The sequence below is a fragment of the Lissotriton helveticus genome, chromosome 12, assembly GCF_964261635.1.
Source record: "Lissotriton helveticus chromosome 12, aLisHel1.1, whole genome shotgun sequence".
Lineage (NCBI taxonomy): Eukaryota > Metazoa > Chordata > Amphibia > Caudata > Salamandridae > Lissotriton > Lissotriton helveticus.
The window spans coordinates 520,620,543-520,640,249 of NC_136073.1; positions in this window are offsets into that span (position 1 = coordinate 520,620,543).

The window sequence follows — 19,707 nt, forward strand, 5'->3', positions numbered from 1 at the left end:
TAAACCAAGCTCTGTTGACTGGGTGTGAGTGTTTGATTGGTTCAGATGCTCCGTCCATCACCACCCCTTTTGTACCGCTTGGTTCCTCAAGTAGGCAGAAAAAGAACAGATTTCACCCACACCAAGCCCTAAGTGCACCTGTTCCAGGATTGTCTGTCCTGTAACGATGCAGAGACAGCATGTTCAGCTAGGAAACACAAAAGACCTTCATGGTATAGAGATTTAAGCAACAAAAATATAGAGCATAGATTGTCCTGTTTCATTTATTTTAAGTTTTGTGGATTTACGAAACGATGTTAAACATGATACGATAATATTTTGTAGTCTTCTCTCAAACCCATTAGCATGTTTAACTATTTCTATTACAATGGGTCCTATAAAGCCCCAGTGCACATATATATGTGATTCCAAATATTACTACCATAACACAACTAAAGCAAACACTGCTTAAATATGTTTAGAGTGAATTGGTGAAGAGCAATTTAAAATATTATATGACTAGCTCTTTTCTGCTTTAATGTTTCTTTACATTGTATTGTTTTTAACAACTTAATAGTACTATATATAAATAAGAACGGTCTATGTTACTACTAATAATTTACAATGTAAATTATTAATAAAAAATAAAGTTCATCCGTGCGGAAATTATTTATGAACCTCAGAGTAAGGTTCAACATTTAATGACATGTAAAAGTACTATTAGAGTAACATTCTCCTTTCCAAAATTAACTTTACACTACATTCATTGTAGATTAAAAATGATCAGTTTCCTTCAGTCAGGCTAAAACCTGATCTCTCTTTTATGACATGTCATTAGAAACACTGACTTGAATGAGTCACATCCTTAATTGTAAGGCAGTTCAAAGGAGGTAATGGATTTATTTCCTTGCAAGTCGATTTCGCTGGTGAAATAAATAAAGAACATATTTAAAATACTCATAGGGACCTTCCTACTTGGTTACTTAAAAAAATGGTAAATTGTCTCCCACAAGATCAAGTGGTATATGAATCAATACTAACAAGAGTACACACGGAATGAAAACGGTTAAAATGCACCTTCCTGGAACACACTGTACATTTTAGACCGACAGCAAATTAAACACACATCGGCATCGGAACAAAAATATATGAAATTACCGTAGGCAGGAAATGTGTGGAAAAATAATGATACGATTTCATTACGTTACCTGGAAACTTAAATTCTCCATTACTGTATCCGCAAAAGTGCCTTAATGTGCAGGTGGGGTTAGAAGGAACGGCGGTACCCTGCGTGAGCTATTATGCAGAAATAAATGTAATCACAACGTGAATTTACTCTATTCTTTTTTTCAGGGTTGCAGGAGTATGATGATATTATATTACCACCTGTTGGCACTCCTCTAATTAGATACTGATTGGGATTTTTAATGATCCAATTATTTGCGCCATATTAGTGATTCACTTAGGTTGCTGTGCTTTGTTGTAGGGCACACTGTTTTGACATTTTTCGCTTTATTGGTCATTATGTGACCCAGCTCAACGAAACTGATGGTTATACTTTTTCACGTTTCAGATTCAGCTATAGTGTTTTAATGTGAAAGTGTATTTAATCATACAAAGGAAATTCTCAAATGAGATATAATTAAACACACTGGAAAGAGATCCCAGGTCGTACACTTTGGGGTATCCAGGGAAAGTGCACACAAACTGCAGGGGTAGCGGACATGACATCACACACCCTTTGGGGCATATTATCAAGAAAGGGCGTTACATTATCGCCGCTTTTATCGGCAGGAAACTGCCGATAAAGCGGCGATAATGGGCTTGATAATATGCTCTACGGAATTTCAATCGAAGCCCATGTTAGATGTCTTCACATCTAACATGGGCTTCGATTGGAATTCATAGAGCATATCATCAAGCCCATTATCGGCGCTTTATCAGCAGTTTCCTGTCGATAAAAGCGGCGATAATGTAACGCCCTTTCTTGATAATATGCCCCTTTGTCTTTAATGATATTACAGGCGATAACATCATATGACCTTTGACCCTGAATATTAGCAGGACGTAAGGTCACGAGAAAATAATCCTTATGACCCGACAGTAATTGATATCATTGAAGTTCCATAATACCTGTATGAATAATATAACAAAAACTTGAAAGACTTTTAGTTAACACAAATAATTATAGGCTGACATGACATTTGAAAGTGGTGGAGTGTAATTCTTGCACTGGATTCCAACGAGCAAGCAAAGTGAGGGAGATTGACCTTTTCTATGTGGAGTTTGGGGAGTTCTCCCCAAGAACATTTTGGGAACAAATGGAGTCAAACTTCCATTTTGAAGCACAATTTCCACATAAATGTACAAAAAAATCATGGGTTCTAAAGCGGCGCTCATTAAATATTCAAGCCCTTAATGATATGCCAAGCCAATAAAACCTGATGCTCATCAGGAGTTGACATAATGTTTTGAAAACATGCTATGCCTCCATATGTCAAAAAACTACTTTCATTGTGTCAGGGACAGCATTTTGGCATGGGTTCCCACCAGGGCCACTCGAATTATGCGGCAAGGTAGAGACAACTTATGTGACATGTTAAGTAAATAATGCGGCTCGAAAAGAAAAAATTGCGCTTAATGTGGCACATTATGTGTTAGTATTACTTAATTATTTTTTTATCATTTTTCACTTGTTAACACTATCTAGGCACTGGTTGCACATCATTACTCGTTTAACACCCACATATAGAAAGAAGTAACAGAAAAGTGACAAATCAACCTTTGTAAAGGGCCTTCCTCTGAGCTGCAACACGTAAATGCATTTTTGGTGACTTTTGAACTATTTGACCTAGAAACAATTTTTTGGTTAAAGTCTTCAGATTATGCAGCAGACTGATGGTTATGTGGCTTATGCCACACATCTCTATATATGGGAAAATGCTGTCACCTCACAATCACATAGTTCCAGTGGCCCTGGTTACCACTATTTCAAAATGACATATAATGAAGCATCTGACAGAATGTTACCTTTAATAAGCCAATGCCAGTGTTTTTTATTATTGGTTCCTTCTAAATAAAAAAAATCATTCACTCACACTCAATCTTGCATTCACTGTTACTCTCACTCACTAATTATCACTTATTGGAGTCATACATATATATTCTGTCTCATTCATATTTTTTCATTCACTCACACTGGCACTCACTCATATTCTCAATCATTCATTTTGAATCACTCCTTCTCACTCAATCATTAACAGCCTTTTTCATTCTCATTCTTGCTTATTCTCACTCATTATGACTCAGTCAGTCTCACCTATGCACTCACTGTTACTGTAGTGTCTGGGTCCCACCCATTTAGTCCACCAGACGTTTTTGCTTTTGACTACCTGGTTGTTGGACTTTTACTGTGAATAAGTCTCATCACAACCTCAGTCACACTCACAGTAAACTCACAGAAATTAGACTGAACATATTAACCACCAGTGTCTGTCTTTTAAGACAAGGCTGCTGTTGCATAGCTACGGTAAAAGGCACTGGGGTGCTTACACGTGAAAACTTGACATCACACATATGCACACAGGTGGAGGCTGTACATGTGAGACTACTTCTTTGCGCAACAGGGTACCTGTACATGGGTAGCCTGTTGTAGAAGGTCTTATGGAAGTATTGGTACTGAACTGGGGTAGGCCATACTTCTCAAGTATTGTGAGGATCTATGAGGTTGCAGTAGCACCCCAGAAGGTGTCCTAAATAGCTCACCCTACCTCTCCAAGAGGATTGAATTCAAATATTTTAAAGACAGCTTGAATATTAAACAATAAATATTTGCCATTATAATGAACGATAACGATTAGCAATATGGTTTTCATTGAAATGTTGATGAAAGGTTCAGTCATGACAAGTGAATGATTGTGTTAATGTGGTGATACACTGACAAAGATTGTAGGCCTGCCTTACATTTGTTGATATCATTATAATGTTACATTTACAAAGTATAAAATGTGGGTATTTTTAATTAACGTGACCCTCTGGCAATGCCAGTAGGCCTGCCTTATGTCTAATAATGCTCCCTTATATTGTGATGTTGAATCTGGTAAAGAGATTATGCTTGAGCTCATTTTTGCTGGTCTTAGGACTCTGTGCACATTACCACTGCTAGCTATTGATAACGTGCATGTGCTCATGCCTGAAAATATGGTAACATTGACTTATTCCCAATTTGCATATTTAATTTACTAATAAGTCCCTAGTAAAGCTGCAGTACATGTAGCCAGGGCCTGTAATTTGAATGATACAAGTGGGTCTGCAGCATTCATTATGCCATGAACTTAGGTAGCCCTTTAAATAGGTCTCAGGCATGCCATTGCAGTCTGTGCGTGCAGTTTTAAACTGCCCTGTCAACCTGGCAAAAGAAACCTTTTGTGAAGCCCAAAGATTCATTTGTAATACATATAAGTCACCCCTAGGGTGGACCCTAAACAGCCCACATGGCAGGGTGCAATGTATTAAAAAAGTATGACATTTACTTTTAAGTTATACATGTCCTGGTAGTGAAAAACTACTAAATTTGTTATTCACTACTGCAAGACCTACCTTTTCCATAGGCTGACATTGGAGTTACCTTATTACATTGATTACGCGATCATTTTCAAATTGGAGCAGGTAAGAGTTCATGTTTGATGTCTGTGCAATTGTAATGAAAAATCCTCTTTCATGGTAAAGTTGAATTTTTAATTTGAATTTTGAAAATGCCACATTTAGAAAGATTACATTCACCTGCCTTAGTCATTTGGTGACTGTAGCCTTTCCCTGGGTCACATGACTGGGTTTAGCTAACAGTCGTAGTTTGCGTATTCATCCTAGGAAGTCAGGCATAGTAGACAGCTTAGTTGTGGCTGGATGGGCCATCAATGTCAGGATGGGAAAGCGGAAGTGTGCAAAGCCCTACTTACACTTGAATAGGCTGTGTCCTGCCTCCGCACAAAGGGTTAAATACCCCCTGTAGTTAGTCTGGAGCCAGGGCAGGTAAGTCAAAATGCCTGTGGACTTCTAAGGTAAACCTTTAAAAGCTTCTCCCACGTCAAAGGCAGAACTGGGTATAAAATTGGACCTCAGACATCAACTCTTCAGTACACTTCTAGACCTGTGGATACTCTGCTAGGATGAAGGACTGCTATTCTGATGAAAGGGCCACCACTCTGCTGGACTGCTGCCCTGCTGTGCTGGCCTGTTGCTCTCTTGCCTGGGTGAAAAGGACTAGACATGAATCTGTTGAAACTCAGGACCCCAAAGTGACTCCAGGGGCTAGTTGGCTGGCCTCTTCACTAGAGCATCATGGACAGAAGGCTCCAACAACCTTGGAACTGTGACCTGAACTCTACCTTCTATGAGTCCTACCCCTAAAACGTGGTGCCACCCCAGTCCTGGACCCTTGGAAGTGGGTCTGAAGGTGCTCTGCTACCCCCTCTGTGGATCCAGCAAAACTGATGCATATCCTCTGCTACGCAATGCAACCCTGAGCAGAACCAACACATTGCCTTTCCTGCGAGTATTCTCATAATGCAAGAACTTGGTATCATCCTCGTTGCCAGCATCATAACTGCTGCTAGTGCAAAGCTTTCCCCGTTGCAGTTGCTAGCCTACTCCATCTCCCCTGAATAGGCCTTAGACTGCTGTGCTTCGCTACACTGAAAGAGTCAAGTGCTGCAATGGGTATTTGGTTCCAAGTAGAGAGGCAATTGTAGAATTATTATATGTTGATAACTATAACCCATTTTTCTTTACAGCAACTCACTCTCTCACTCCTGAAGCTCATTCTAAGTCATTCATTTTGAGTCACTCACTCCCAGTCATCAGTCTTACTCTAAATCATTCCTACTCACTCTGATTCACTCATACTCACAGCTAACAAATCACAATCAATTTCACTCACTCATACACACATGCTCAAACATACACATGCTATCACATACACATGCTCTCTCTCACACATACACACCCTCACACACAAGCATGCACAGAACATGCATTTAAGAACTGTTTTTAACCTACCTCAGCTGGCAGTGAAGGTCTTAAATCAGCTCCACGTGTTTCCTTTTCATTACACAATCAGTGAACAATATAACATTATTTACTATTAACTATTAGTGGAATAAAACATGGGCAGAAAGCAAAGTCATTTGAGACAATAAGCTCTGTGTTCCTGGCATGATTTTGTCACCCACCAACCTAGGGGTTAAAAAGCAAGGTAGAAGGGTCAAGACTGATTTGCACATGGCTAGATGCAAACTCAGGTGGCTGGGTGGGCAAATGAATAATGAGTTGTGATTCTACCCTAAGCGATTGCCTGTAGTTAGACAAATTGCAAACATTCCTCCCATCGCCTTTTGTGTGCTAGATTTACCGTCCTAAGCTCACTATGCCTCTGAAACCAAGCAACACCCAACTAACAAGCCTCAATCAGGGCAAAAACAGTTTTGGGTTGCAGTGTTTGCTTCAGGAAGGACCTGGCCTGACAGTTCAGGCTTGAGTGTTCCTATTGGAGCAGGGAGAAGATTGGTTGACATATGTCTGGGTCCAAACTGAGGTGGCATTATGGATTAGAATGTTATCCCAAGTGATTGCTAGAAAAATTGCAAGCATTTCTTCCACTCCCTTTTGTGAGTTTGATTTTGCAAATACAGTGCCCAATGTCACAAGGGGCAAATCAAGGGTCACAGCTGTTATCCCTGGTGACCCCCAAATTACATCCATAACAATTCTAGGCAACTCGGGATCTGGAGCTTGACGGTCATCAAGTAGAAATGGTGGCTAAGGAAGCCATGCATTCTGCTTGAGCCCTGCAAACTTCTATGTATTTCTGAGCAATAACTTTGGATATACTTGCGGATTGGTAATAGTGCTATTGAACTTGTCACCAAATGACTGCATTTCCTCTAGCCCTATGGTTATTAGTTTGATTATGACTTGACAGCTACCAGGTGTAGCCATTGGGTATCTGGAGTCATCACCAATGTGCTTGGGGAGAACTGCATGGGAGCTTGGGTCCTGTACTTATCTAAGGTGAAAGGGAGATGTATGACTGCTATGGGGGTCTGATCCATAGGCAACACTATATTTTTATCTGTGATGTCACTACCTGCTCTATCTAGTTGCCCAACTTTTAGGTGCTCTAAGATGTCTCTGAGGATCAAATAGGGCAGTAACATCTGTACCTCCAGTTTAGAAAAACAGGAGTAAGAAAGTGTAAGTAGCTAGTGGCAAAGGAGCACGACTACAACTCTGCATAGCAAAGCCATAGATAGGTTAAAACTAAGATTGTCTTTACACCCTTTGTTTATTCTCAAAAGCCTTTCTTGAAGATTTTTGAAAAGGCATTTTTTGGTATAGTTTCTCCATCGCTCTTGATGGAAAAAAAACACAAAAAAACAACCAGTAACGAATTGCTGTTCATTAAATTCCTAGAATTCTATTCTAGTTCTGCCCTACGGACTAGTCAAAGTAATTAAACACAAGAAGCAAAAAAAGGCAAAACCTCCTAAATCACTAAAAAAAATTAAATAACCAAAGTTTCAACAGCAAATCAATTAGTGAGTGATGAAAATCATAATTGGATATCTTGGTGATAAAATCATGAAAGAGACAATTTTCTGAATATAAATTAAATTGCCAAAACATAGTTTAAGATGTGCTGACATCCAGCATTCCTGACCAGTGACCAGTGGACTAAGAGTAAAGCCCTACCCTTCCTGCGTTTCCCCTCACCGCCGTTGCATTTGTGATCTGTGCACGGCCGCTGAGCAGGGGAATACTACATTTCCCAGCATCCCCGGCTCCAGGGAGCCCAACGGGACCACGCACACAACGCGCCTGGTGGCGCTAAAAGCGCGAGAGTCTGCCGGTGGAGCGGGGCACTATCCAGCATACCTGACCAGTGACCAGTGGACTAAGAGTAAAGCCCTACCTTTCCTGCGTTTTCCCCTCCCCGCTGTTGCATTTGTGATCTGTGCACGGCCACTGAGCAGGGGAATACTACATTTCCCAGCATCCCCGGCTCCAGTAGCCCATTGGGACCACGCCCACAATGCGCCTGGTGGCGCTAAAAGCGCGAGAGTCTACCCACATCGCGGGACAAGCGGGAGCGCCTGGCGAAGCCGGGCCAAGGGCGGGCCCCGTCTACGCCCGTCCAGGACCGGACAAGGCCGGGCTGGGCCACCCCCCTTGGCTCCATTTCCCTAAGGACGATGACTAGTAAGCACTGTACTGACAATCTAATCTATTGGGACTGTTAATTCGTATAGTGGGAGCTCTCACTTTTGATATTACCACTGCTCAAATTCTGTACAGTAGGCTTAATCTCTTAGAGGTCATTCGTTAATATTACCACCCTGGGTCAGCCTCAGTGTAGCCTGTGCACATAATACAGATAATGCCTACTATCACAACCAATGGGACAAAAGCTCAGATGGGAGGGGGCCTCAGAGGGACCTTGGACGCTTTTCTAATAAAAGTCGCCACAACACTGGATCGAGAAATTTCTGTTGCTGAGAGCCGCTTGTCTTTTGAACTCCAGAAAAACAAGAGTGCCTCACTGGGTTTAATAATGATATCTAAGTCCCCACCTATACATAGTACGCAATCCATTGAAAACACTTCCACTTCAGACACTGGTATTCCCCTATTATTCCAAGACCACAAGGCCTCACAGATATCAGTTAGCGGAATCCCGAACGAAGTGGTTAATTTGGATCCCTCCCTAGATTTTTCCTTGGAGGAACCCTCTTTGTTACAGCTCCCCAAACCCACCCCTAGGAGCATAAAGAGTAAAACACCACTCACAAAGCCACTCATGGGAACCTCACAGAAAAGGAAGAGAAGGGGAATCATCCATCGGGGGAGGAGACCCAAAGTATCTAGAATCTCCTAAAATTTCAACTCAAATGAGGGGGGGGGGGGGCCATAGCAGACAAAAAGAATCAACCTAGGGAAAAGTTAATATCACCGGACAACACACACGTGTTCAAACCCCACTCTCCAGAGAAAGCTCAACAGGATCATAGCTTGGATAAGATGGATCATCTAGTAAGGTCCCTACTTTTGCCAGTAATAGAGAGGGTAAAAAGAATTGCCAGCAATGCAAGCACCTTAGTTGAAACTACTGCCTCAAACACCAAAGCTTTAGAAGAACTATTAACACTTACAGCGGCTCACATCAATAGTGGTCATACCTTGAGTAATACCAATGGTATATCCAAGGGGGACACAATCACACTTTCATGCCCTACCTTACTTAGGAAGACAGCTGAGAAGCCACCAACTGGAGGCGGGAGAGCCCATAAAACCCCCAAGAATGTAAGTGTAGAGGGGCCAAATATACCACCTAGAGCAAAGAAAGTCACAACTGAGGAGTCAGGGAACATGCTGACAAAGAGTAGAGGGCCAGACGACCCCACCGCCAAACAACATCCAGTCTCCAAGGAGAATGATATAACTGCACATACTGAAATAGCTCACCCCACAGAGAGAGATTTAAAAAGTGCAGTTCGCCATATAGATCTGCCTCCAGAGGCGGCTTTATACGTTATCGTCCTCACAGGGGTGCCCCAACTCATGGAAGGCAGGAGGGAAGGCTACCATGAATTAAAGAACAAAGCAGTCCATTGGCTAAGCAACAACAGGCCACTGCCCCCCAACCTAGATGGGGTGATATTACATGTGAGAAGGCTGGCCTGGGTGGGACAGAGACCCAAGGACTTATCAGGAGACGTTATAATTATCAATTTCAGAGATCCCAGAGTCGCCACGTACATAACTGATTGGTATCTAGAGCGGGGAGGTAGTGGCATATCGACAAGGGATCTGAGCTACTTCTACCCACAGCCTCTAGTGACACCATGGGGAAGACGAGATACTTATAACAACCTTAAAACTGCCAATGCTCCTTTCACAAGGAATACACACATGAACCACTGGTAAATGGCACACAAAGGCCGTAGGGGTACAGAAAGAACAGACAGGCTATGGGGCGGAAGCTTACAGCGTGCACCACTCACCTCACACACCTCACACTGGTCTATCCCCCTACGGAACAGATTTAATGCATTTTCGTGATTGGATGATCTAGATTGACAGGTAACGAAACCCCTGAGGGAACACTCATTGAGTCTAGCAACCCCCCCAACTAAAATCCCTGGCCAGCCCATAAGGGACGACACTCACGGTGCCACTGAGGATCTACATGCATCATACGAAATGTCCACAATTAGTGAAACAGTGGTGGAAGTAGTAGAAGAAGTAGGGGACACCCACCATCTGAGTACATCAAACATGGCGTTTACTAACTTCTTATTTGTACCCCGGACAGCGACACACCCTTCTCCATCAAAGGAAAGTGGATGTATGACATTACAACGCATGCTTTTACCACGCATGCTTTTACATCGTAGTTTTTACAACGCATACCATTACAACGCATAGCGCTTTGGGGTGCTGGATAGTGAATAGTTTAATTTACTATTCCAACTCCAGTCCCCGTGGATAGTAGGGAAGGTGTTGGATAGTAAATAAATCTATTCCCTATCCTAGAGCGCCCCCCAGCACAATGCGTTGTAATGGTTTGCGTTGTAAAAGTTGCGATGTAAAAGCACTGTGTGGTAAAAGTTGCGTTGTACAGGATGTTTCCCAAGGAAAGTAGGTCAATAGCAACCCCCCTAACAAAAACGATAGGGCCCAAGTTGAGCAATTCCTTTCACAGTCTCCTTACCTGGAATGTAGCGGGTTTGTCAACCAAGGTCTCCCAGCAATTATGGTTAGACGTTATCAAGAATCATAGTATAGTCTGCTTACAGGAAACCTGGATGATAGAGGAAATTCACATTATAGGCTTTCAAACTTTTCACTCTTCAGCACTTGCTAGTAAACAGGGCCGGAATAAAGGAGGTCTCTGTACTTATGTTGCAATTACAGAGGACATAAAAGTTAGCAAGTTTCTAAACACAGCGTTCTATCAGATATTGGTTTTCAGAGGGTACCAAACAAGGAAGGACACCTACCCTGTAATTATAAAAAGGCCTACGAGAGGTCCAAACAATTTTAAATTGCACTCTGAACCGTGAATGGATATCTCCAAAGGAACCAAACACATTAGTATTATCAAATCTGTTTATTAGAAATTCATTTTTAGCATTTATATTTTATTTTTAAAAATACCAGGAAAGATACCTTAAAGAGGGAAGCCTGGACATCCCTACGTACTAAATAAGTCCAACCAACATGGATTCATTCCATCTTGGCCAGACGCCATCGTCGTGCCAATATTTAAGAAGGGCAATAGAAATGACCCCACCTGTTACAGGCCAATCTCGCTCTTAGATGCATTGATGAAAGTGGCCGGCAGAATTATCCTAAATAGGATTCAAAGTTGGGAGGAGAAAAATCAGGTTATATCTAATCTGCAGTATGGCTTCAGAGCTGGGAAAGGGACGGTGGAACAGTGTTTGAATTTGGCCTTAATCACCGTCAAATACACGCAGGCGAGGAGCAGAAAATTATACATCACCTTTGTAGACCTCAGTTCCGCCTTCGACTGTGTGGACCATGAACTTCTATGGAAAACACTGTTCGACCTGGGCATCAATGGCCAAATTCTTACCTTCATTAAAGAAATATATAAGGATGCAGGAGCCAGGGTGAGATTTGGCTGTCAGGGGGAATGCTCGGATACATTTCCCATCCGGAGGGGGGTTAGACAGGGGTGCATATTAGCACCCCTGTTGTTCACTATTTATGTCAACTCTATCGGACAACACCTAAGTGTTTTCCAACGCGATTACCCCTCTATAAATGGGTCACCTATCCTAATACTACTGTATGCCGACGACGCGGCGATAATGTCGCGGACCAGAATCGGTCTACAGCGGGCAGTGGTCGAATTCACTAGCTTTATGAGGGACAAAGGCTTAAAAGTAAATATCCCTAAAACTTACACAATGTCCTGTGGCCGTGGGTCAAGAAAGGTATTCCGTCCCATCTTTCTAGAAGGTCAAAGAATCGAAACAACAGACAGATTTAGTTACCTAGGTGTAACCTTTGACAGGAGGGGGAGCTGGCATTCGGCTGTCGCTGCCAGGAAATTAGCCTTCACTCGGTCCATTGGCGCTTTGAGTAATTTTTCAGCCAAAATAGGGGGGAAACCCGCGAAGGAACTGATACATATTTATAAGGCCAAATGTGTTCCCACCGCCACATATGGGGCTCGGCTATGGGGGATAGAAAACGCCCAGATGTTACAAGGTTGTGAGAATCAGTTTATCTGTCATCTACTTGGTGTTTCTAAATTCACAACAACTTACATGACTCACATAGAAACAGGTCTTCCTTATATCTGCGACATCATTAAGATCGCCCCCTTATGGTTGTGGCACAAGGCCTGGGTGACTGAAGAGACCGCTTTAAATAGAGAGGTAATAACAGATTGTCTCGCAATGGACGGGGCAGCCAACATCAGATGGCTATCCTATGTGAAAAACACCTTCACGAAGATAGGTCATCCTGAATTCTTTGATAATCCGCCCAGCATGGAAAGGATAGCAAGAGGTGCATTGAAAAAGATGGCCCTCGACCACCCGGAAACTGATAGATGGAACCTTGAGAAAAAGAAACACACATCTCTCAGATATCAGGAAATTACCCAACACGAGGGCCTTCAACATTATCTTACATTAGACCTAAGTCCCTATGCCCGTACGTTGCTGACCCGACTGAGATTGGGTACTTTCTTCTGCCTGGTCACATTTCCCACCTGCAACGACTGGTCCACGGAGAATCAATCTTGCCCGTGCGATGCCACCTCAACGCAATCTAATATACATTGTGTGCTGTTTTGTACTTTTTATAAGAGACCGCGTAAGGCCCTTCTGATACCTGTCCTCAAAGCATGGGGGATTCGTACCTGCAGACTTGCATATATGAAACTTCAACAGTTAGAAGATGAAAATGTAATTAATGCAGTCTCAAGCTTTTTAAAACGTGTTATTAAATTTAGAAACACTATGTAAAGCCCTCATTTTTAACTTGTGTTGGTTAAAATATTATGCATTAATGAACTAAGTTTTAAACTACCTTTTTTAAATATACACTTTTAAGTGTTAACTCATGATGCTCTTTTAATAACTGATCGTCCAAGCTTATTCTAATTATTATGGATTTCACCTTGTTTTTATAAAAATGTATATACTGTATTTTTTGTGCTTTTATGATTTATTCTGAAAATTGAATAAAGCTTGTTTTGATTTGATTTGATTTGATGTACTGACAGTAAAAGCCTTTACAACTAACTAGTGGGGGGGGGGAGTTTGTATAAGCCATTATTAAAAACTGCTTGAAAGTCCTGGAAGCCGCTGAGGATATAGAGTGGACAATGTTCACCAGCAAAATGTCACCTGAGGACAAAAGAAGCAACTCAAAATGTGGATCTAAAATTATCATTCAAATGGGATAAAAGGGATCCTAAGTTGAATAACTTAAGTGAACTGCCTAATGAAATAGCAAATTTTGAGAGGAAAGAACAGAAGACAAAGGCTCTACTTGACAAAGGAAGACAAGTGGCAGAGGATAGAATAGCATTAAGAGGCATAAGTAATATTTCCCCTATCACTAGTCCCTCTACTCTAGCTAAGATTTTTCCTGCCATGATGAAACATGCTATGAAATCAAAATTATACTGGTTAAATACTCAGTATCAGAGACTGTGCCTAAATACAAATAATGCCTGAAATTTCCAGGCTAAATTCATTCAAACTAATTTCCATTTGCCCATCTGGCCTTCCTCAACCAGATGTACAGCTGGTACAGCTGGTCAGCTACAGTCAGCATGTCTTCTGTAGCCAATCCCACCCACACTTTTTATCAGAAATTAGTAGAAATAGTGGAGGCTGAAAAGAGTGATTGCACTATTCAAGTGGAATTACAGAGAATTATCTATTATAGAAACTTGGTGATGCAATACTCGAAAGAGGTGAACCCTACGACGAACCACAAATCAAAAGCAATTCTCAATCAATCCAATAGCCCAATGTTTACTTGCCCGGACCAAAACTCTTACATTTGAAGACCAAGCACTACATCACTGCTCAATTTTTCCACAGCCTCATGAAACTCCACAGCCCCCCCCCCAGATTGGCAATGGAAAATATTTTGTTAGTAAGCAAGGTTTTGAGTACAGAAATCCCATGTACATCAAACAAATGTAGGTCCTTGGGAATATTGTCAAATAAAAGGGAGAATTGCTGCACATCATTAATGATAAAACAGTTGAGTAAATAGCGGATACGTAGAATATTATCTTAGCTAATGTTCCTGGGCTCATAGGGTACTGGGTATTATGCTTCGAGCGATGTTGAGGACAACTTGAACAATAAACTACTGACCACTCAATGTATTCACTCTAAAAGGGAAGTAAAGAGGAGAACTCGTGAAACTTCATTGTTTTTATGTACCAACTGACCACATAAATTTTTTTTATGTTAATATTTTCTGGGATGTGTGAAGAACAGATTATTGTCTCCTACCCCATCTGTTACAGATACATAAGTATTCCATTCCTATACTGAGTTTTTATTTTGTATGCATGCCATTCCAGTAATATGTTGTTCGACCTTTTGCCTAAAGGTCCGTAGACCCAAGTATGCATAATAACAACTTGAACTTGTACTCACTGGAACCTGAGCATGGTGACTCTTTGTTGTGAAAGGTGTTCATAAACATTTCATATGCCAAGTATTAGATCCCGGTTTGCCAGCAGTAGGTGAACAGCTCAAATTAAACCCCATCTCTACATACTTAATTGATAAAACATATTATTATATCTATTTTGTCTATTGGAGCCCATTTCAGCCTAGCTTATGATTCCTCATGACAAGTGCAATTCAAACATAATTCCCATTTAATGGTGTTGACTTCATTAACTAATACAGCTGAATAGGAGCATGAGTTCAGTAGGGCTTCATCCATCAGAAACACACAAATGTAGCCAGTTACAGTGCGACAAATGGCTACCAGCCAAGTATCAAGGAGCTCCATCTAAGAAAGTGAGTTAATAGTTGGGGTGGGTGTGAGACCACCACAAGAAATAAGGCCACAAACCTGTCATCTTTAAACACAATTTCAATATTCTAAACATGTGACCAAACCTCTGGTAGATATAGCACAGCCCAGTCAGGCTTAGTATTTTGTAACAGATATAGCAGCAAGAAGACAGTTAGAAAGTCAAAACACAACATAATAAAAGTCCCAAAACTATTTCTAAAAATAAAGAAAACATTAATGAGCAAAAATGAAACTCAAAATCATCCTGCACAGCAAGGTTACAGACTGTATTGTCCAATGTCCTCAAAGAGCTGGGTGGCAGCTGAACAAGGTATTAAAAGGAAAATCTCAGTGTCAGAGAAATTCAATTTTCTCTTATCAGTCAAATTCTCCACCTAGTCAGAATTTCTTCCTTCATAACTAATATTTTTATAGAGATGTGCCTGATATAGTCCTCTCAAAATGGGCCCCTGTTGCCGCAAGCTTCCACTGAAGCTCCGGGGGAACTTTGAATTCCAAAACAGTCTACAATTCCACTTTTCAGATCTTCTGGAACTACTCCTCTAGGTCACATCTAGGTTCACAGGACCTCGGGGACAGCAATTAGGGACCATGACTAATGCTATGAGGGGCCACATGAAGGTCCAGTTGAAGATAAGTTGTTACTGCAACGCTGGGCATTTCTGAAAAATGCCACTTGTATCTTGTTAAGTCCCTTTAACCACATTGTAGGTCAAACCAACTGACCACTGGAGATAACTTCTTTGTCTTTAGTATACATGGGCACAGGTCCAGACCTTCAGTGTCTCCACACAGGTAAGCGATAACAGGTGCAGTCCTCTCAGTTCATTTGCAGATCACAATGTGCTGTTGAGCTCTGGGTGAGGTGCAACCTTTTTAGGGTTCACTAGCCAGTGAGTAAGAGTGACTCCTTGACACTGCCTAGTAAATGAGCGAAATGTTAACAAGGGCAAACCTTCTCAGGTTTGCAACACAACCTGTTTGCCTTACTGCAAAATATCCTACAGTGCACTATTGTAAGTAAATAAAAGACAGTAGAACATTTTTGCACTTGGAGGTGGATTGTGTGGCAGCTAGGGAGTTGTTTAGGGAAATGAGCAGTACGCTACTCTTCAGCTATTCCAAACTAGTTCTGGAACCAGATTTCCCTCCCACTATCTACGTAGAGCCCATGAAAAATAAGGCTTCCATTCAAGTTCATAGATTTTGTGAACTTCTTGCAGCTTCCCTTACTGAGCTGATATGTTAAACATAACTCACATCCAGGTATACTTGCAGAAAGGCCTAATCCATTGTTTCTGTTCTTGGAACAGTTTCACAGCTCATTAGGCACTGACAAGCCTGCTACTGGTTATCTAATGCCAATGTTAATTTACCTGAGGAAAAGGTGCAGGCAGACAAAGTCATTTTTTTTAAAGTCACCTTTCATGCAAATGTATTAGAAATCTGACTTCACCACTAAATTGTATTTTTAATGAACAATAAATATAGTGCTAAAGTATTCCGATAGCTTATCTAAGACCTAACTTAGTAGAGTTATGATATTATTTTTATTAGGGGTGGGATTTACTTTGTGGAATTCCGCAGTTACCTAAAAACTCAGTGAGATTCCACTGAGTACCACACAATCTGAACCTAAACTTAGCTAAGATAATCATGCTAGACTCTAGACACTTGCCTGCTCTCCTGTATGACGTTGCCGTCAATGCATTCAAAGGCGCCTCCCGCCTGGCTGCGGAGCATGTTGAAGTCATGGCCAGCATGCTTGCCCTGGTGGAAGCACAGAGACATACAGGGAGAGATGCGGCATGTCCAACACCGTTGCGCCACAATGTTGGCGGTCTAGACCAGGCCACAGAGCACCACGCTTTTGTAGGCTCTCACGCTCTGGCAGAACACCACAAAACTTTCTCCAGCAGGCATGGGCACAACTCTAACACCTACTCCTGTCCCACTGCCTACAACTGCTCGCGCCCAGCAGTAAGTCCAGCAGCTCCCAAAGCCGCCATGCCGAAGGGCCTAATTCAGCCCTTGTGAGCTCTCCTTTGAGCTAGGCAGCTGAGGCCCTCTTGTCAGCCAGCAGGAGAGCCACCTTGGAAGAAGTGGCTCTGTTGGGTCCTGTCCAACCCCTCACTTTCTGTTGTTGCTCCTCTGCTACCAGCTGCCTCTTGCCTCTTCATGTTAAAGTTACAGAAGGCATGGCCAAATGTCAAAATGACATCCATGTTAGGATCAGCCAAAATAAATCTCTGAATCTTAACCTAATTGGGTAGTTAGTGGCAGCTTAATCCAGGATGCCAGGCATCCCAGCACTATTTTCAATTTCATTCCAACACAGTGGCCCATGCACTTCCCCATGTAAACTTCAAGTGCTCGTGTACACCTCACCTTCATAGTCAGTTCTCTAGCCACCAATTGAAATACTTTAACTGTACTTACCCAATGCTCTGCATGCCACCCTTCTATAGGCATCCCTGTACTTGTCCCCCTTACTCTTGTCACTGCACTTGCCCTTTACATAATCAATAATGGATAAAGATTGTGTTTCTTCAAATTACTATTATTTGACAAATTATTATAAGAAGATAGAGTAAGCATGAAAGGATGTAGAATGATAATGAAAATGTAGTGTTTTTGTTGAGATATTTACACAGCAACTTCCTATGTACCAGCAATCCATTAATATTTATTATGAATTCATTTCAAGAGGTTATCACATTAATGAAACACTATTCTGCATCTCAATCAAAATGCCATTTATAATGCTATACATACAAAACAAGCACAAAGTTACACAAACACACACACAGAACACTGTGTAGGCATACAATAAAATAGGTTATCTTACAGAGGAGTAAGTAATTCAAATCACTGCATCTCAACACCCACATTTATACTATCATATCACCCAGATAAATACCTCATCATGCAAGCACACTGAAGACCACTTGCACCTCAAAAACAGCTCTTTTTGTACTGGTGAAAGATGTATTTCAATAGTTCACATAGGCCTATACACAATACGTTCACCAAGAGAAAAATTCCATTGTATCACTGCTTACAGAGATAAGTACAGTTACTGTAGAAATATTAAGAATAGAGGCTTTCTAGGAATTTTCATCGGGGCCTAGGGTGGACAGTGGTAATAAAACAGTATTCACAGTACACATTATTGCTAAGCAATGCTTTCCCAGGGCTCAAGAATTTTGTTTTTATAATATATACACCAAAGTTAGTGAGAGTAAGCCATAAAGACTCACTCATGAAGGTTTTATTGAGTTTTGAAGTCTAATACAGTTTGAAGTGACTAATTAGGCTCAAACTCTATTCCACACCAAAGTCCACTCCTCTTCCCTCAATATCCTCAATATCATCACTCCCTCAATATTTCCTAAGGTATTCATGCCCAACCATCACAGACCCAAACCCATAAGCGAACACTAATCAAAAATACATGCCTATACATAACACTCAACAAGACACCACCACAACTCTCACTTATCTATACTCATCAACCCACATTCCATGTAAATGTGTAAATGTAGTTGAGCTTATATAGCGCACAGCTACCCGCAGTGGGTTTCCCGGCGCTTGCTTAGGGAACCCGTCCTGGTATTCCCCTGTGAGATAGCAGGGTATCCACAAGGTGAAAGTCAGGCATCCCACCACGAGGGGCCGTTGTGGAGATTAAGCAAGCTATTGCCCAGAGTCGCAGAGTGTGAACCCGTGAGTCGAGGAGGCACCGGGGCGAGAATTATCGAGTCCGTGGAATTTTTAGCCCAAGACCCGCCGAGGCGTGGAATTGAACCCTGGTCTAGGACCGATCTCAGCTTCCGGGTCTGCTGCCTCTAACCCCTGAGCCACACTTCTCCACTCTGGATTCCATCCAGAAACACTCAAGAAAAATGCAGAAGATCTGATTCCATGCACACTGAGATACTCTTCATAACTAATGGGTCATTTAGATCCTGTGTTGGCCCTGCAACCCGTCAGATCAGTGCACCCTCATGGGTCTTGGAACTCCCTTAGTAATATGAGATTACGGCCTGTCTGGTCAGAAGTATTTCACAAAAATATATTTTTTAAATATTCTCATATTGCAATGTTAAAAATATTGCGGGATAGAATATTAAAGATAAGAATATAATTTTTTAAGTCCTTGAAATTTTTTTTTATGTGGTTGTACTTAATATTTAGTGTTGTGTTATTTTTTTAAGATTTAGTAATATATTTGGTGGGTTGTTCGGGCTTCAAGGGAATAATTGTTTTTCTTTTTCATTGACTATTAATAAAAAAAATGTTTTTTTTATTTTTTTGGGTTAATAATTGTGTAATTATGTCACTTTCAAAGTTATTTGTAATGTCAAGTAATTAAAAAAATTTAAACAAATAGGACCTGATTACGATGTCCGTCGGAGTTGCCTCCAACCGACATCACTGCGGTCCCGAGTGTGCAATTATGATGCGACCACAGCTCCCATTTCTCTATGGGAGCTGGTGCTGCTTTCGGAGACAGGCCACAGATCAAGCTCCCATAGAAAAATGGGAGTTTTTGTTAATCTCTGCACAGCGATGCAGGCACCTGACGGTGCAGAGATTAACAGGTGCCCCCCAGGC